The sequence below is a fragment of the Peromyscus californicus genome, unplaced genomic scaffold (assembly GCF_007827085.1).
Source record: "Peromyscus californicus insignis strain IS unplaced genomic scaffold, ASM782708v3 Scaffold_4__1_contigs__length_199733344, whole genome shotgun sequence".
Classification (NCBI taxonomy): Eukaryota; Metazoa; Chordata; class Mammalia; order Rodentia; family Cricetidae; genus Peromyscus; species Peromyscus californicus.
In genome coordinates this window covers 178,825,467-178,845,735 of record NW_026294562.1, presented here as the reverse complement: position 1 = coordinate 178,845,735, position 20,269 = coordinate 178,825,467, and the positions used below count along the sequence as shown (strand labels likewise).

The 20,269-nt window shown below is 48.4% G+C and overlaps 1 long non-coding RNA gene across 16 annotated transcripts in view; it reads right to left on the bottom strand.

Moving 5' to 3' along the window:
* LOC128094524 (uncharacterized) overlaps positions 1-20,269 on the bottom strand; it is a 180,374-nt gene that overhangs the window by 154,350 nt on the left and 5,755 nt on the right. The window contains exon 1 of one of the 16 annotated variants that reach the window (XR_008212989.1): positions 52-18,512. The exons of the other annotated variants lie outside the window; for them this stretch is intronic. This is a non-coding gene — a long non-coding RNA (uncharacterized LOC128094524). Of the gene's footprint in view, positions 1-51; positions 18,513-20,269 lie in introns of those variants that run through there. 16 annotated transcript variants of the gene reach the window in all.

The window sequence follows — 20,269 nt, the reverse complement described above, 5'->3', positions numbered from 1 at the left end:
GAAAATGATCTACACACTCTTAGAGGGAAGCAGGGAGGAGTCATGACCTACCTGGATTCAGACTCCTCCTCAGCCTGCTTCAGTTCAGGGGATGACTGAGCACTGAGGGCATTGAAAATGGAAAGCTGAAATTTGGAACCACATATTTCCACATGGGAGCAGTTCCACAGGCTGGCAGTCTCGGGCTGTGACTGAACTCAGGGAACATGAGAAACGCTCGCGTAGAGTGTGTCTTTTAACCTGACTGCCAGTTCACTCCAGAAGTACAGAAAAAGGAAAAAGAAACTGAGAGAAGATGACATGGTGGGTGCAGAGGGGAGGAGAGTTGTAGGTGGGACACACACTGAAGGAAGGGTAGAGGGTGGAAGTGGAGAAGGAGAGAGTAGGAAGGGAGAGGGGAAGGCAGGGGAGGGGAGGGGAATGAGAAAGGAGGGAGAGGGAGAGAATGAGGAAGGGGAGGGAGAAGAAAAGGGAAAGAGGGAGGGCAGGACAGGGGCAGTGGGGGAGGGTCAAATAATGCTTCATGCTAAAGCCCGCGGAAAACAGCTCAAAGGGAAAGTCACATATGGTTCAAGCATTCCTTAAAATAGAAAAATTGAGAAACTAGCATCCTTCACTACAAAAAAATTTAGGCAATGTAGTATCCCTGATTCTTAAAAAGAAAGCTATTTTACAATAAAGTAGAGCACCAGAGAAGAAAAGCTTGAAAAGGAAAATCTGTCGGGAGTGGGGAAAGGTAAGCACTGAATGTAACAAAACCCGGAATTAAAGGAGACCTGCAGAAGAGAATCCTAGCATCCTGAGTCAACAAAGCACAAGGAGACCCACTCACCTAGTAAATAAAACCTGGTGAGGATCCTTCATCAAGAACCGATTGCCTGTCATGCAGTATCCCCTGCATGCTGAAACTCCACCCTGGAAATGGGTTGAAGTCAAATGGCTCCTAGTACATGGTGGATTTCAACTCCTTTTCACCCCTCTCTCTTAATCTATAGCCTCTTTTAAAAACAATGAGTGCTTGGGGCTGGGGAGAGTCTCAGTGTGTAAAGCGCTTCTGTGCAAGTGTGGGGACTAGAGTTTGCATTCCTGGCACTTACATATTTATGGCTCCATAACCTCTCCAAATAGTACCACCACCTGGAGACTAAATGTCTATGGGGGGACATTCCTCGTTCAAGTCACCCTATTACAAGAGGTTCAGGTACAGACACATGACTTCATTTGGTTGACGGCATTCTACCTAAGATGTTTTCTGACAAATGCTGGTGAAGCAGACACTCCATCTGTGCAACTAATGGGATTGGATAACAGCCTGTGGACAAAGATGGCATCCACACAGTAGAGCCTACTTCAGGGGGAGGGTGGAGGAAGGGGGAATTAAGCCCAGAGAAATGATAAACAGAAAGCACTCCAGGGGTAGAACACCATGCCGTGGCTGAATCCTTAGCCTTTTGGTCACTGAGTGGACTGCCCTATTGCTTGATAAGCATATGTTTTAGTTCTCTACCAACTGTATCATTCCAGTCAAAGCAGCGTCCATGGCTCCCAGTTGGGGTTTGGGACTATTTTCATCCTAGAGTTTTATTTTGCTAATTGCACATCTCCATCCCAACAAGTAACAGTTGGGTACAGTAGTTAGCATGCAGGGGAGGCCCCTAAGCTGACATATAGGACAGCCCCATGACAAGGAGCACTAATTCCCCTGTGCTCATCTGCCATCTTGTCTTTTGGAGAAGCTGTTCCTGCCTTGGAGACCAAAACAATTTCTCGGACGTGAGAAGACAAAACTTTGACTTACCTCTAATTTTCTTGTAGGACATTTTTAACGGAAAACAGTTGTTTTGTTCAAACATCAATTAATGGAATTGGTTCTATGTGAAGATATGAGCTCATTCAGAAGGCTATCCTTGGTGAAGATGCATGCCAGACTAGAAGGCACTAGAGGGTCTCGAGAGCCCCAGGAAATGAGATGACTAAGAGGGTAAGACTTACTTGAAACCTGGCAAAATGCTGTTGGAATTATTAGTCTATTCTCAGCATCTCCTGCAAGCTCAGGGAGATGGGCTCTATGTGGCCCAGCAGGCCTAGTGCTGGGTACTAAAATAGCAGATGCCTGGGTAGATGGATGAAGCCCCTGCTGTGTGCCTTGCATGGGTCTTGGCTCTGGAACTCTGGGGAGTTCAGGACAGTGGGATTCCTACTCTGATGGTGCTCATTATTTCAAGCCAGTCTTTAGGTGAGGGAAAGGAGATGGCATCCTGGTAGAGGCTGTTACGTCAGCAGCATCCCGCATCTCAGGCAAGCTTGCCAGCCACAACTGCATGACCTTCTAAGCAGGACTAAGTGTCTGCTGTCTGGGTTGATTTCCTCCAATGTCTGCCTGGCATGGCATATTCAGATTTCCCTGAGCAGAACTGACAGAAGGAGCATCGAGAGGCTACCCAGATGAGGAGCATGGGAGAAGGAGCACCCCCTCTCCTGAGTACACACAGTGACTGGATTCAGCCTGGCCCCCATATATCCTTCTCTGCAGTGGGTATTCCCAGTTGTCCCTGTGCAGCGTGGTGTCATGAATCATTCTATGGGAACCTTGACCCTACTGTTATGGACAGACTTGGGTGTGATAACTCAGGGCTTGTAGTGTTGGGGAAGTCATACGCAAGTAAGTTCCTTCCTACCCTGCTGTCAACTCTGAGACTCTGTATATCACACCAGAATGTCTTGAAAGACTTTTCACCAACCATGGACCACCTTGATTTCTGTATCTTGACTACTCAGGTGTTCAAGGTCACATGGCTCCCAGCAACTTCCTGTTCTGGCTGACTTTAGAGGAGTTACAAGAGCTAGGTGTGGTAAGGTACCAGGAGGGAGGCTAAAACCAGGAGGAAAGCAACTTCAAAGCCAACCTGAGACTTATTGTGAGACTCTGAGCCAGAGATACAGCTCAGCAGCAGAGCCTTGGCTTTGCCTCCACAAAGCCCTGAGATCATTTTCCAGCACTGGGGGGAAGAAAAGGTGGAGTGTGTGGCTCATTGGTAAAGTACATGCTTGCATATATGAGATTCTAATGCCTACTATTACCAAATGAAAAGCCTGATTCATGTGCATCTGAGTACCAGATACTCTTTTACCCTCTCCTGGATCATGAGAAAAAGTGAGGAAGAGAGATGGCTCTCCTTTTTACCAACAGACAAACTTAGGCTCAAAGAGAAACAATGGCATTCCAAAGTCACAGGGACCTGCAGCAATTACCCTGTGAACCTCGAGCCCAGCATGCTCTTCATGGCACACTGAGACATAACAGCCACACAATGTTTCCCCCCATCCTGAGCAACTAAAGCAATTGTCAGAAATACCAGGGACAAGATCACGTGCAGAAAGGAGCAGAGATGGGCCCTCTATAGTCCATGAAGAGTCCATTTTCCCAACTCTCCTCATGCAGAGGATACACCTATAATACTGGGTTGGAGTCCAGGGCTGTGTGTGTAGGGCAAGACCCTTAACACTCATTACCTATCATTTTGACACAGGGTCTCACTGCATTACCCAGCCTTATTTTAAACTCAGTAGCCCTTAAACTTATGATCCTCCTGCTTCAGCTTCCAAAGTAGCTGGGATTACAGGCCTGGCCCACTAGGGCCAGCACAAATTTTTTTTTTTTTTTTTTTAAGTGACAGATCAAATCGTTTCTGATGTCTTCTGTAGTTGCATGTCAGGAGCTGATGCTAATACATTGTGAGAGGCAGGCACAGTGGAACAAATGTGAAATCAATGCCATCTGTCTCCAGAAAACTACTCTGGATTCTAAACATCACTGAGCCATGATGCAAGCAGATTTGGGAGCAACAGCCCCCACAGAAGCAGAGAGAGAGAGGAAATGTAAAGATCCATTTCTGATCTGAAGAAATTCATTTTTGATTGTCAAAACCTCAAATAAGTGATTGGGTCATTTCTGAATGATCATTCCATTTTGAAACCCTCATCCAACATAAGTTTACAGTTCTGTCATCTATACTTGGCAGCAAAATGGTCTGTGGTGGGATAACATTAGGAACTTCCTCCATAAGAGATGTGGAGCTCAGGAAGAGGCTGAGCAGCAAGCCTGGTTTACATGAATGTCCGTGTCAACCATTCATCTGTCCCTGTCTTGGGCTAGACAATAAGACAGCCCCAAAGTCTCTCACAGGCTAGGGGGTCTTAGCAGATAGACTCAGCCTGTTTCCTTGTTAGAAGCCAGGTCTGGGGACCCAAGTGCAGAGAATGAAAAGCATTCATTACTTTTGAGAAGCTGTGACCGCAGAAGCAACTAAAGGGAAGAAGGGCTGGTTTGGGCACCGCTTCAGGGAAGGGAAGGCATAATGGAGGTCTTGGCAGCATGTCGAGGAGACTCTCCACTTCTCAGCAGATCAGGAAGCAGACAGCACAGCCAGAACCAGGGAAAAAATACCCTTCATCATCTGCTCTTGGAGACTCGGGTCTGCTAGCCAGGCCCCAACTCCTAAAGGCTTTGCAACAGCAGGAGATCTGGGAATCCAGCATTCAAAAGGTGAGATCTGAATCATGCCAGATGTCAAGACCTCACAGACCCATCAGGCAGGGAACCCACCAGGCTGAGTCACCAGGTCAAGACAGTTCTAGAAGTCTAGGTCCAGAGGACTCCAGGAAGTATGGAGTAGAGCCCAGCATCTGCTCCCAATTCCCAAGGCCATGACCCTTCTAGCTCTGTCATCCTGGAAACCTCATGAGCCCCTGAAGGCAAGCACCCACCCTTTTCCCACTTGGTACCAGGCCACTTGGTGACCTCTTACCCGAAACACTGCCAGGGCAGAATGTCTGATCAGATGTGTGTGTGTGTGTGTGTGTGTGTGTGTGTGTGTGTGTGTGTGTGTGTGTGTGTGTGAGAGAGAGAGAGAGAGAGAGAGAGAGAGAGAGAGAGAGAGAGAGAGAGAGAGAGAGAGAGAGAGAAAGAATGTGTTCACAAACACCATGTGCAAGGGACAGGTTTATACCTAGAAAACTCAAGCCATTGGAGTGGTTATTCCCACTTCTGTGGACTGTCCTGGCGCTCTGACACATGAGGTGCCCAGCTGCAACCAGATTCTTTCTCACCAACATACAGAATGGGTGACATTCATACAGCTTCTTATTATCCCACCTCCTCTGATCAGCTTATGTGAGCTGCAGCTGAGGGAGTCATAGCCCTGGTTCTTCTGATGTTCTCTTCAGCCTGCATCCCCTGAACACTGCTTGGGCTTGCCTTGAAGGACTGGTGGCAGGTGACACCCATTGCACTGAGGCAGATCTACAGAAGGATATGCTTCCCTGCCACTGCCATCATTAGGGTTACCAAAGGAAGGGCCTTTGTGGCTGCACACATATGGCTTAATGTGGATATGACAGTCAGGACCCTTGGTGACAAGTGACAGAAACAAATGGAACCAGTTCATCAAAGAGGGAGGATTAGTGGATCAGAAGGTCAAACCACAGGAGGGGCAGTAGTTCTGTGTGGATAATGGTGGTCAGCAAGGACCTTGTCCCTCCTGTCCACTCTTCACAACAGCCAGCAGAACTCTCAGGACTGCTCCTCTGAGGCCAGATTGGGACAACTGCAGCTCCAGGCTCACAAGTCTGTAACTCCCTGTTGAAGGTAGAGGCAAGGGGGAACGGAGGGGAACTTCGTATGTTGCATGTGCTCCGTGTCTCATTATAGTTTGAATGTGAAGTGCTCCCTGTTGGAGGTGCTGCCTAGGAGACTATGGAATGTTTGGACATGCTGGCAGACAGGTCACTAGGGGCAGGCCTTTGAGGGCCACAGTCTAGGCCTCATGTCTAGTTTTGTTCTCTGCTTCCTGTCTGCCAGAGGTGCTGTGAGGAGCCCAGCCCCCTGCTCCTGCCTCCATCAACTGCCCCATGCCTTCCTCACCATGATAACTTCTAAAAGTGTAGGTCAAAATCAATCATTCCTCCTTCAAGGTGTTTCAGGCAGGTATTGTGTCATCGGGACGAGGAAAGTCACTGACATGGACATCAGTGACTTCAGCCAAGCCCCAAACAAGGAATGGAACTGCAATAGGAAGCAAGGAGGAACTTCCCAAAAGAGCAGAAAGGCAAAGGGAGGCTGCCCAAGATGGTACCTTGGCATCTGGCTTCTGCAGCCTCCACAGCATACTGGAAATCCCCTTTGCTCTGTGGCTTCTTTGTAGCCAAATAGTTGAGCTAGAGCTGGGTGGCCCAGGTGTTGATAAATGGCTTCTTGGCCATGTGCTACACTACAGAGAGGCTGATGAGCAATGAAGAGGGATAGTTGCAGAGTATCCACTCCAGCTCCAGCTGAGTGCTCCAGAGCAGGGAACTCAGAACAACATGGGGTGTTGCCAGGCACTGCAATGGGGACCACCATGGAAGCCTGCACGTAATGTGCCTATTAATGCTTTAACTCTTCCGGTGCTAGCCAGCCCTGGCAACTCCAACATTTCTCCACATAGCCTCAAAATTGCTAACAGGTTTCCTGGCTCCTCCCTCCAGGACACTTGCATGCTGACTGCATTTGGTCCAGCCCACCCCCATCACAGGAGTCATCATATATAGACCCATTTCCTGTGGCCTGACATGACCACAGGCCACCATGGAGCTGTGGTGGCCTACAGAAGACCCTGGCCTGAAGCCATTGCAATAAAAAGCAGACCCACACTGTGACAACCTTGTCTATGGTAATGGAGATAGGGCTGTTGACATTCCATCCTGGGGTTAGGCAAACACTCATCTGGTATTCCATCAACCACTCCTGCCCTGCCTCAGCTGTACACGGTCCTGGGAAGCACTGGGGTACATAGAATGTGGATGTGAACTAAGGGACGGTTTCAGGGCTGCAGTTTTCGTGAGTCCTGACCTATGTTCAGGTAAGACTTCTCATTGATGCAGCTGCCTTAAGTCAAGAACGCTCCTAATAAACTTCACTTAGGTGAATCTTTACTTTGGTCTGTCATTGATGATCTATACCTGTGTAACACTAGATAGAGTGGGCAGATATTTGTCCATACAAGAGTAAAGCCTGAGAACGCAAAAACAGATTTGTTTTGTTTAGTCTTGGTCTCCCTCTCTCTCTGTCTCTCTGTGTGTCTCTGTCTTTCTGTCTCTGCCTCGCTTTCTCTCTCCCTCCCTCTCTTTTCTGGTTGTTGTAGGCTCTTTAATTTTTTGAGACAGGGTCTTGCTCTGTAGCCCAGGCTAGCCTAGAACTGTCAGTTCTCCTGCCACAGCCTCCCATAGCTGGGATTACAGGTATTCATCACCACACCTGTTCTCAATTAGTTTTTTAGGGAAAAAGGAAATGGGAAAGGCAAAGGACAACATAGAATGTGGTCCTGAGCCATTACCTTTGGGAGAAATGGGGTCCCAGCCCATGGGCACCTCTGAGCCACTGTACAAAACAGGTCTGGGAACTGCCCACCCAAGAGGGAAGGAAACTGGATATTTAGCCTCAATTCAACTAGTCCAGCTCTGGGCTGCTCCTGGAGAGAAAGATACCCACAACTCTCCAGGTCAATGATCCATAGCTAGATAGCTCAAAGGAAAGCAGGGTGCAGATACTGCACCTAAGAGGTGACCTGGGGTGAGGTAACTTGTGAATGATGAGCTTTAGGCTTCAGGCTTCAAGTAGGATTTATGGGTGTGAACATAAGCTCCCAGTTGATAGGGGGAAGTTTTAGTCCCCATGGAAAAGCCTAAGTCCAACTCCAAAATGACTAAAAGTCAAGAGGAACCTCCTGCCAGGCTCCTGTCAATCTGCTGTAAATGTTAGAAGCTACAGGTCCAAGTTGGTTGTTCCAAATAATTGCCCCAGAATAGAATTCTCCCCCTACCAGGTCCCTACAGGCAAAGATGGGGGTGGGGCACCAGCATGGTCCACTGTGTTAAATCAGTCAGATAATTGTCTTGTCTGCATTGTAAATTACTTTCTTCCAAGGAACACATTAAGGCAAAATGTTGGGGGCTTTTAAAAGAGAAAAGCCATTTTCCTCGCTAGTATTATTTTTGATGAGCTAAATGGTGTTGGTTCTTAAATTGCAATGAAGGGAGAAAGCACGTAGAAGCTATGGACAATTTTAATTTTCAACAATTGTGAGGTGAATAATACTGCCGATGTTGTGAAGAGCTTCTACTGTGGTTTGTATTCATTTGCCTAAAAAATCAGCTCCAGGCTTCAATGTTGAAGAATTAGAAGATGACTTGGGTCTGTTAGTATGCATCCTGTATATCCCATGGACTTTTCAGGGAAAGGACCCTGGCTGTAGTCATTGTCAGAGTCAAGGGGTGCCTGTGTCCCTCACAGAAAACAGCAATTAGAAGAAGGTTCATTTGATGAGCTTAATCATAGCCTGCCACAACACAAGGAGAGCCCTGTCCCTTCTGCAAATGAGTCCATGGCCAGCCAGAATCAGGACCTCTCCCCACTGGACATCCAAAGGAGCATTGTAGCCAGCAGGATATGAGTTACATTAAACTCATAGTCCATTCTTCCTCGGTGTCTGATAATAATAGACATGTGGTCTTCAAATCAAGAAAGTCTCTCTGGTTAGGTGCTGGTGGCACATGCCTTTAATCTCAGCACTTGGGAGGTGGAGGCAGGTGGATCTCTGTGAGTTCAGGGTCAGCCTGTTCTACAGAATAAGTTCTAGGACATAATAAGTTCAGAGGTATCTACCCCAAGGTCAGAGTACTCTGTAGTCCATCTCAGGTCCAAAAGGGTCTAGGCCACAGGAAGTGTGCATCCTTTCTCAGGATTATACATTATAGAGACCAGAGACCATAGAGAAATCCAAGCATGCCTGGCCCAGCCCTGCACTTCCCAGCCTCTTCTGATCTATCCCCAGCTCTGACTCCAAGAACAGCTCCTTTATACCCTGCTATGACTTCAATATGAACTATTCCCACAGTTTCCTGTATTGAGTGTTTGTCCTTAATGGGTTTCTGTTGCTGTGATAAACACTGACCAAGACCTACTTGAGGAGGAAAGGGTTAATTTCATCTTACAACGCCCAGTTCACAGTCAATCACTGAGGGAGGTCAAGGCAGTAACTCAGGACAGGAACATGGAGGCAGGAACTGACACAGAGACCACAGAGGAATGCTATGCTGCTTACTGGCTTACTCACCTTGTTTTTTCATACAACTTAGGACCACCTACCCAGGGCTAGTACCATCTATAGCAAGCTGGGCCCTCCTACATCAATCATTAATCAATACTGTGTTCCACAGACTTTCCTATAAGCAACATGATGGAGGCAATCCCTCAATTCAGATTCCCTGTTCCTAGATGATTCTAACTTGCGTCAAATTGAAAACACAAAACAAAACAAAAAAGCACAGGCTTGTTTCTGAAGGTAGAAACTAAAGGAAAGGGGACCCAGCAGGAGGAAGTAAATAACCATGTATCCTTAGGAGTGTCTTTTCCCTGCCTTCCCTCCCTCTCCTCTCTCTCTCTCTCTCTCTCTCTCTCTCTCTCTCTCTCTCTCTCTCTCTCTCTCTCTCTCTCTCTGCCTCCCCCTCCCTCTCCTCTCCCTCAGACCTTTCCCTTTCTCTCCTAGCTCTCTGCCACAACCACCCACCTCAAAGATGTTTTGCCCAAGGGCATGGGGCCAAGCTAGCAAGGACTGAAACTAGCATCTTTGTTCCTTTAAGTTGCTTTTCTGTAGTATTTAGTCATAGAGACTTAAAGGCCTTCAACTGTGGACTCTACTGCCCCAAGTAACTTTGCACCCTGAACATCTGTGACGACTCAGCTCTTCCAACACTGGGCCATAGGCCAGCAAACTTTTACCTGTAAGAATCCTTCACCTGCTTGCCTACCCCCACAGCTCCTCTCCAAGCCTTGGTTCCTGAAGAGCAGGGAGATGTGGTGGAGCCTGGGTCTAGTGACATACATCTACTCTGGAGGCTCATTTGTAGCAAGAGCTCTGCATGATCATATGCTCAACACCTCCCAACTCTGCACCCATTCCTGCAGTTCCAAAATCCACAGCTCACCATTCCCTGAATGCTATACTCATCTGCACTTTAGGACTTTTGCACGACCTTTCCCTCTGCCTGGGATGCTTTTCTCTGTTTTCTGTACATCTGTACCTCCACCTTGTCATCTAGATGCAAGGTTCTCAGGGTAGCATTCCCTGGTATTGCTTCTAAAGTACCCTGAGACATGCCATAGCACACTCCGTTTTCAACTTTCTATATAGACTTCAGCACTGGTTTCCATTTTATCTGCTTGTTCATGAACTATTTCCCCTCCAACAATATAAAGACAAGACTAAACAAGATAGATACCCGATAGATGTTTGCCATTTTAATAAAGAAAATCATTTTTCAGGCAGAGGACATGGCAGCAGGAGCCAAGCTGTACAGAAAAGCAATGGAGCCTGCTGGCTTTGAGGACAAGCTTTGGAGTAACAGATGCAGACAGCCTGCTGTGTAGTCCTGGGCCAGTAACTTGACCACCATGAGACTCAGCTGCAAAGTTGGCCACAATCAGAGCTCATGCAACAGATGCAGACAGCCTGCTGTGTAGTCCTGGGCCAGTAACTTGACCACCATGAGACTCAGCTGCAAAGTTGGCCACAATCAGAGCTCATGCAGCTAGCTGATCTTGATAGAGATGGGATTTGCAAGGAACTGGGAATAATGGGTTAAGAACAAATCTTAACCTTCCTTGAGGGCAACAGGTCAGAGCCCAGGGCTGACGAATGGGAAGATGAGGATGGTTGTTGTGGGGGTGGGGGTGAGGGTCAGGTAGCCCTGACCAGTAGAGGTCTCTGCACCTGATGAAGCACCATGGGAAGAGGCCCGTCCCTGGGGAGACAAGAGACAAAGAGCTGGAGACAAGCACACTTGCCTGCTTTGGCAGTCTCCACTGCCCTCCTTAGAGTGAAGAAAAAGCCTCCGTCCCTCTGGGGGCTCTGTGTTTTCTTTCCATTTTTAAGTTAATTTGGTTCTGAGACCTCAGGCCTATGCAACCCTGCCCCATTGCAGTTGCTGATACGTATCCTCTAGCCTCTGAGAGCCTGGAAGCTGGTGAGAAAGAAGCCAGGCCTGGAACTGTGGACTCACTGGCAGTCCTCCACTCTCACACCCTCTGGTAGGCTGTGAGAGAAATTCAGAGGCCCTGAAGGACAGGCATCCTGCAAGCTCAAGCTTCAAAGCCCACCACCCCCTGCAGTTCCTGGACCCCGGCCAAGGCGCTTCCGTCAGCCTCTGGGCTCTTTGGACATAGCCGGGATTGTCTGGACCAGTGAGCCACAGCTGAGCGGACAAGGCCCGGCTGTTCCTGGAGACAAGTGCTCAGCTTTCTTTCCACATGAAAAGGGAACCTGTGTGGCCTAGAAGAGTGGGAGGAAGAGGGAAAGGCCAGGGGAGCTGCATGCAGGACTGTAAGCATCCCTCCTTGTCACCCCATCCTCCAACACAATGCCCTGGGTAGCCAGGTGGGGCTGGGGGCAAGCAGGCAGCTCTTGTTACCCAGCAAACCACTCAGCCTTGGCTGGACACCAGCCACACCAAGGACTCAGGCCCCAGGAAGTCTGAAACCAGATCTTGGTCCCTGACCCCTGTGTGACCTTGGGCTAGCCCATCCCTAGTGTGGCTAGAGGCTTGTCCACTTCAAAAGTGAAATATGGATAATTTTACTCCCTTATAGAAGGTCAGCTTCAAGAAAAAAGATAGGCCATTTCCTAGGAAGTTCAGACCCCTACCAACACAAGGAAGCAGGGCACAGTAGGCACAGCCATTGGCCCTTGTAGGCATCACTCTGCATGTCCTGTCTAAACCAGGGAGACCCCCACCCCACTCTATGGATCCCAAGTGCATTGCCACCAGAGGGGAGGCCTTGGGAGCTCTCCTCCTATGGCTACCAGGACCACAGACTAGCTAAAGGAGCTTCCTCAATCATGTCTCCTCTTTATCACAGTTTTATACCTGTCATTATAAGGACGACATCTGCTTGTTTACATGCATGTTTGTGTGTGTGTGTGTGTGTGTGTGTGTGTGTGTGTGTGTGTGTGTGTGTGAGAGAGAGAGAGAGAGGGGGGGGGGGAGAAAGCCCACAGTATAATCCCCTCTCTGCTGACTTCACCTTAGACTCTGCAGCTGAATAAAACAAGAAGACCCTCCTGAACCTCAGGCCCTTGGGAACCTGGCTTCAGAGCATGTAGGATCTGCTTGCTAAGATGGCCGAGTTCGTGGCTTCAGAAGAGGGACAGAATACAGGCCAAGGTAAAGCTGTCTGAAGGGATCCAGGGCTTCTAGAATGGAATATTCAAAGTATCAATTCCAGCTTGGGCTGGGTGTAGATCAGTGGGAGAGTGCTTGCCTAGCATATACAAGGTTCTGAGTTTTCCCCATCATCAGGGGTGCTTGACTTACCTGGGTGTAGTAGCATAGACCTGTATTCCCAGATACTCAGGAGGCTAAGGCAGGAGGGACATAATTTTAAATCAATGCTTAAAACCTTGACAGATTGTAACTGATGAGAAATCACAGTCCAACTGGGTGTAGAAGCAGAAAGGATGGGCAGGAGATCATAAAAAAAGATGGCTCCAGCCATCTGCACACCTGCTTTGTTCTCCTAGTTTCAAGGCCTGCTTTCCTGGTAACTTAGGATAGACTCTCCAATGCCATGCAACCACTGTGGCCAGGCATTAGAGGTCCTGGTTGGTAAGGACCAGGTCATCTTTCTGTGTCAGAGGCTGAGGGATGGAGACTAGGCACACTTGCCCAGTAAGAACAAGGTGGAGGCAAGGTTTATCTTATCCATATAGTACTTTGTCATCCCTGGGACTCAGGTGAGAGGGTAAGCTATCCGCTGTTCCCCCAGGAGAATGAAAGCCAAGGATTTTATCTCCAGTCCTCTTCTCTCAAGACTGCCATTTGTTGCATTGTGATTGAGATGTTTCTGAGAGGCCCATTCATGTGACTGCAGAGCACCTTTAGGACAGGTGATGTCTGTGCCTGCTCAAAGAACTCTCTTGCTCTCTCACCTCTCTCTCTCTCTCTCTCTCTCTCTCTCTCTCTCTCTCTCTCTCTCTCTCTCTCTCTCCCTCTATCTCCTTCCAGTTGTGGGTGCACAAAAGCTCCCAGAGACATGAGCCAGGACCTCTGCAAAGCCGGCAAAACCCAGACCATGTTTTACTGGGGAAATGGAAGTCGTTAGCTCCCATTTTAATTTAACAAGCCCAATTTTATAAATAAGAGTGAATTTTCCCAGACTATTATTTCTAATTATGCATTTACATCAATTCACATTATGTGGTTGATGAAATGTTAATACCAGAGGCAATTTTCTGCTGACGGGTGGCCTGGAGAAGAGCTTTCTTCACATTACAAGTCAATATTTTTGGAAATAATTACCCAGTTGCTCACCAGAGACAGCACTGACTAACCCGGTGGCGGTGTCTACATAGTCCCCAACTTGAGATGAGAGAGAAAACGCTTCATTTGGAAGAAAGGAAAGAAAAGACAGCAGGCACACAGAGGCAGGTCTGGAGGGCAGCCTCTGCTGCTCAGCGGACAGGCTTAGTCTCTGTTCTGTGCCACTCCTGTGTCCTTCAGAGACCCCACTACGTGTGTCTGGAGCTCATGTATTCTATCTGTGAGGTGGGAGAGGTTGTGACTCTCTCACAAGCAAGAATTACAGTTTAAAAATGTGTGCCAATGGGTTCAAGTGTTTGAACATATGGTCCCCAGCCTGGAGGACTGTCTGGGGACGATATGAAACCTTTGGGACTGTAGCCCAACTAGATGAAGTGAGTCACTGAGGACAGGCCTGGAAGATGATGTCCATTCTATGTCTTCTCTACCAGGACGTGAACAAACCATACCAAAAGTCCCTGCCACTGTGGACTGTGCAGCTTCAGCCGCCATGCCTTTCTGCAGTGAAACTGTGAGCCCCAAATAAATCGCCCCCCAACCTAAGCTGCTTCTGTCAGCTATTCTGTCCCAGTAATGAGCAAAGTAACTGGTGTACAAGTGAATACCTGTATGTCTGCACTTTTTATTAATCCAAGAAATGCTTGTTGCGATCCAACTCTGTCAGGCACACTATAGTTGCTCCATGACTGATTATTCTGAGGGACAAGGAGGAGAAAATGCAACAGGATTTCTAATGCATCAGGTCAGTGAGTCACTCTGACCCCAAGTGACAAAGTATCTAGGAACTAAATGACACTAGCAACAACAGAGGCAGAGAAATCAGAGATGCCTGTCTGTAGTCACAGCCAAATCCCAGAGGGAAAATGGTACAAAGACCCCTGCCCTTTAGCATGGACTTCATGACTCCAAATGACTACTGAGCACCTTTCAAACAGGAATTTCAGTGCTCAGTGCCAGGACAGTAGGATTCCTGGGCATCAACCAGCAGAGGCTGGAGGCTGGAGCTAGGGTGGTGGCTGAGCAGTAAAGAGAAAAGGACAGAGCTGGGAACATCCCGAAGGTTAAGTATAGTTTATGGCAATGGGCCCAGGGAGGGACAGAAAGAGGTCATGCATTCCTCCTACTGACCTCACGGATGTCAACCTAGTGAGACATAGAAAATGGTTAGGTTGGCAGTGGACCAGGTTTGGAAGGGGGTCAGGCTTGCCAGATGTGATGGCACAGGCCTACAATCCCACCATTTAGGATTCATGAGATGGAGGCCAACCTGGACTATAGAGCGCGACCCTGTCTCAAAAATAAATAAATAAATAATAAAAGTCCTCCCCCCGCCCCAGCAAAAAAAAATAGTGTTTGGAAGACAATTTCCTGTTCTGAAGGGTAGATCCTTCTGGCACTTTCTTCCAGAGCCCAGAGGGTATCTGTGGACAAACATCTCTGATTTCTCTGCACTCCCAGTATCTCTGCAATGAGCCCCACCCCTTTCTTATCTGGTCTTCACAGGTCTTGGAATACACAGTGTGCCCTAGGCTTCTGGAACATCTCATGCAGCCTTCCAGGCATCTGGAGGGGACATTGCCCCAAAACAGTATGGGGAGGTTGAGCCCTCTTCTGTGGCTAGGGAAGGACCTAGGTACAGATCATTAGGCCACCTGAGCCTAGGGTTACCATCCACTAACCCCCATGGGCAACCCAGCATGGCTCTGCAGAATGTGGGCCAAGAGGGAAGCAGGCCCAGAGACTACCCTACCCAAGTATAGATACGGGCTCCTTGAGGGAGAGTGGAAGTTAACTGTCTTAGCAATTGCCATGTACACCACTTTGGTGGCTCTCAAGTTACACCTTAAAGGTTGATAAGAAATCTCAGCCACCTCTCTCTCTCTCTCTCTCTCTCTCTCTCTCTCTCTCTCTCTCTCTCTCGATAAGTGAAATTACAGGGTGACTCTGAAGGTTCCTTGGGCAGAATTATAATCTCTTGAGGCCAGGAGCCACTATGGTTGCACAGAGAGTTTAGTATATTTCTTCTCTGAATATGGTGCCTCTGCTGAGATTCCTACTAAATTGTAGGTTTACATTTAGAAAGGGGGAAAAATAGTTAATTGCTAATTGTACTGAAAGTCTTCCTACACTGTTAGTGAGAACAGCCAGATTCTTGGGTGAAGGGCCCTTCTCCATCCTTGTGTCCCCATGTTTCTTGGCTTTCTATCCTGCCTCAGTTCCCATTCTTTCCTCTATCTGATCATACCCGGCCCTGGCATACCCTGAAAGTCATAAACATCTGCCACTGGGCAGACCAGAGGAAGATGTTACAATTATGTGGGCCAGCCTATCCCTAGCAAGGAAAAGTGGACTCTGAGCCTACTGACCCATTTGGTCAAGATCTATGTGTAGTTCCTGCTGCCCCAATGCTGAGATAGAGAGAGAACAGAGGCACAAGCCCGCATGACATAAGGCTGGGCTCTCCCCACAAAGAGAATCTCATTTGGTACTTTTGCTTTGCTTCCCAGAAAGAGGAAAATTGTATTTTACAACATTGTTGGGAAAAATGAAGTCAGATCTGAAGTATCAAGACATTCTGCAGATGAAGCCAGGGCCTTTCGCTGCTGACAACTGCATATCTTCAACCTCCAGGTACCTTGGCCTTGACAATGGCTCTACACGGCCAAGCACTGCATTCACCTGACCACGATGCAGGGAAGAGCCTAGAGGAAGAGCAAAGCAGGAGTGCTGGCTCAAGACAGCCCCTCTCCCCGGCAGGGTGACCTTTTGTCAACTTCAGATGGGAACACAAATCTACCATCATCTGGATCAGCCTTGATTGGATTAAATCCCATCAGAAAAGGGGGGGGGAGGCAATAAAACCTCCAGAATTGATATTAAACCACTGACATTTCACAAACCACGCAGCATTGGCAGCTGCCAGTCTACCAGCAGGACAAAGTCTGAGGGGGTGATTCAGGCGTGAAGGTCACAGCAGTGCCTGGGAGCTCCTCCAAGACCTGGGCATAAGCACCAATAGAGCAGTCAAGATGGCCAGAGTCTGGCCACTCACACCAGGGCAGGTGCCCTTACACAATGCTCCCGTCCATCCTGTGCTCCTTCTGTGCCTTTGCCTGTGACTATTCTAGTATAGAGGAAAAACTGACACAGCTGTATCCAGCAAGGCTTTGAAGCTAGAGATGATGTCAAAGCAGAGCTTGAGACTATCCTGCACTCCCCATGCTCTAGTCTCACAGTAGAGATGGGCCAGCTCCCAGAATGAGACCACGAAGGCCTAAATTCCTTTGAGCAGCCTGGGAACTCGGCAGGGGCCACACAATGGCTTTGGCTTCCTGCCACCCATCATCCATTGAACACCAGCCACATGCTGAGCAATGTGTCTGGGCAGGTGTAAGGATGGACTGGGCACAGCTCCCACCCTGAAAAGGTTCAGGCCGGCCACAGGTCTTTCAATAACAGCTGTCCATACTAGATAGGTGGGTGGTAAGTTTCCTCAGGTCTGCCAGCTCCAGGCACAGACCCATACAGGCAAGTGGAGCTGTCCCTCTGCTGGCCTTGAGGTAAGTGTGCAAAGACAGAAACTCTGTGCATTAGTAAGAATGGCCCAGGGATCCATCTCAGATATCGAAAATCCTGCCCTGTCACCTCCCATGCCAACAGCAGACCACTAATCACCACACCTCCCTGCTTAGCCCAGATGACGCCTCAGAGTACTCAAGGCAGAGCTCCAGAAATCACTAGACCCTTGAGAGATGGACTGGGAGATGAAAGCAGACTTGGGCCTTCCAGAATGACAACTTAGCTACACAGGAGGACCCTTCTGGGTATGAGAACAGACAAACATGAAAGGAGAAGAAATCCCCAGGAAGGCTTTCTGGCAAAAGTTTCCAGCCAGCTGAGCAGACTCTGAGCAGCAGGACTGTTCAGGACTGTAGCATGAAGGAGTATAGTTGGCTTCCAGGGCTCAGCCTTGAAGTTCCTAGACAAGGTCAGAACTAAAACTTCTGCTGAACTGCAGGGATCACACAGGCCAGGACAATGTTGAAGGGACAGAGGGACCATCTGCTTTATTGCACTATTCATAGTTACCACTAGGGCAGGAGAAAAAGAGGTGCTCAGACAGAAAGGCACACCCAAGTGTAAACATGGTCTTTTCAAGGGAAAGTCGCAATTAACTGCCTAGGACTGCCAGAGTGTCTTCTACTGGCCTTAAGGAGATGCTCTGGATAGAGACTTCTAGGTGAAGGTCCAGACAGTTCTAGAAGGATGGTACAAGCTTGGGGTCCTAGATCTAGGGCTCTCCTTTAATGGAACTGGCACATTCAGAGCGTCTCCTGAGGTCAATGTGATGGAGAAACAAGACCATAATCTTGTAGTATGCACCCACCCTGACAATTTACATAGCTACTGCCCAGGCATCAGTTTATCCATTCCACAGAAGCTGAGCATCCCAGCATCTTCTAACAAGAGGAGAGACTCAGCCACTGCTCCTTAGGAAAGACTTCCTGGCTGTTCTGCTCTCGGACCTGGACTTGCCCATCCCTGGATCCCCAGTTCTATGCCTTGAGTCCTATAGTCACACTGGTTCCCTGATATGCGGTCAATTCTTCAGAAGGCTGGTCACTCACATGGAAACCACAGCTGGCAGAAATGGACACTTGGAAGTGCTACAAGTGATTACAGCCCCTCAAAACACCTCCACTGCCGTGTTCCAACAATATCTTGCCAAGGAGGTGACCTCCAGGTGTCTGTAAAAGACACAGGAGTGAGAGCCCTGACCCTCTGGCCTAGTCATGATCAGACAGTGATGTGTTTTCCAATCACTGTCTTCACCATTAAGGTGCAGAAAGTTCTTGGGGAAATAATAGAGTTTATCTCAAGCAGATCGATCAGCTCCATCTATCTGGCCCAAGCCTCTTAATTCTCCATAATGTCAAAGCAATTTTTGGTTAAGTACACAGTCTGTCCCCTACTAAAATTAAACTAATAGATCTAGTGGGAAATAAAACCCCAAGTGCATTGAGAATATTAAAAATAAAAAAATTAATTCTCTGTAGGTCTAAAAGATTTATTTTGGCAAATGATTAAATAAAACACACACACACACACACAACACACACACACACACAACACACACACACACACACACACACACACACACACACACACACACACACACCCCACAGGGTGAGGGGAACTAAAATCCACTGGGGGGTGCTCAGCTCTCCTGGTCACTTCTTGTTCTGATTCTGCCTCTACCCAGCACCCAGGCTCAAGATCCACCAGGCAGTGACTGCAATACCCCACCCTACCTCCCCACGGCACCGAAAGCCAGCAGGTATGGCTTTACAATGCTGACTGCTGCTGTCATTTCTACCCCAGGAGCTGAGTCATCAGCTCTCATGGTCGGTAACTCCCTCATCCCAATTTTGGGCACTGTGGGGTTTTCACACCTGAGTATGCTGGAGGTACTTCTGCTTGCCAGGACCCGTTCTCAAAGGTAAGAGGAGTGGAGAGCACTGAAAGGTGGCAAGCTGAGGACTCAGCTGAGAGATCAGTCCATGAGAGCTGTCTACAGCAATGACTTTGCCTCTGCCTCCAATGGTGAATAGATCTGCCAGTATCCCTGCTCCTACCTAGCCCCACAGACAAGCCACCAGACTCCCTGCTATCTTTGTCACAAGTCCAAAGGCTGCCCTGCCTCTCACCTCCACCCATGATCTTCTTTCTGTCTCAGTCACATCCTCCTGTCTATTTCCCATCATGCTCTCTTGGGCAGCACTCAAGATGGTAACACACCCTAAGCAGACCCCACAGGAGACCATCTTACTCATGCTCTGCACACAGGCCCCGACACCATGTGAAGCTCTCAGACTCTCTCTTCTAGGCACAAAAATCCTCACCAGGGATGGAGGTGCAAAGCCTGGGATCCTAGAACTCAGGAAACTAAGGCAGGTATATGGCAAGTTCAAGGCCAGCCTTAGCTATGAGACTGAATTTCAAACTTGGACCAACATCTCCCTCAACTCTTCACTTAAGTGCAGAGCACCCTCTACGTCTTGCTCTCTGAAGTGTCCCCAATGCTGGAAAGTAATGAAGTAGATCCGGCCCAGGGCTTTTCCTTCTTCATACCCCTGCTCTAGGCAGTTGCTAAGGCCAGTAAACTATGGCTCTGGTAGACTCACAAACAGACCCACCTCTGTAGACTGAGTGAGGGGCCACTGCCACTGCAGTGAGCAATGGCAGGCCAGACCCTGGGGCCTAACAGCTGTGTGTTCCTTCTGTAAACCAGCTGAGCCCAGATGGAAAGCTATGCCTGCTTTGCAGAAGGTACAAGGACAGGGCAGGCAGCCTTTGTGACAACCCATGGTCTGATGAGCATAAAAGAGCCTCTCTTGTGGCAATGCAGGGGGTGTCCTCCTCCTGGAATCTGACACTCCAAGTCGGTCAATGAGGCTGGACAGAGGAGGTTAAAAGGAACACAGAAAGCTTTTCCACTTGCCCTCCTCCTGGCTCAGAAGCAATCCCCCCACCTTTCCCCTCTCTAGCAATCTCTGTGGATCCTGACCTGATGTGTGTCCTTGCAGTGGGGTCCCCCTGGGGCCAGACTCCAAGCCTTTATGCCCTGACACTGATGGCAAATGAATGACTACATTTCCCAAAAATAAAAGTCCCCATAAATCTGATGTTTTGCTTTAAGCTGTCTGGTACCCAGAGTGCTGGGGTTATTGATAGAAAAGTTTATGGATAGGCTGCATCTTAAAATCAAAACACATTACCCAAAATCAATGTTGCTGCACGTGGCAGGGAAAGGACAGGAAAGGTCAGCCGAGACAGGAATATCGAAACCTCAACT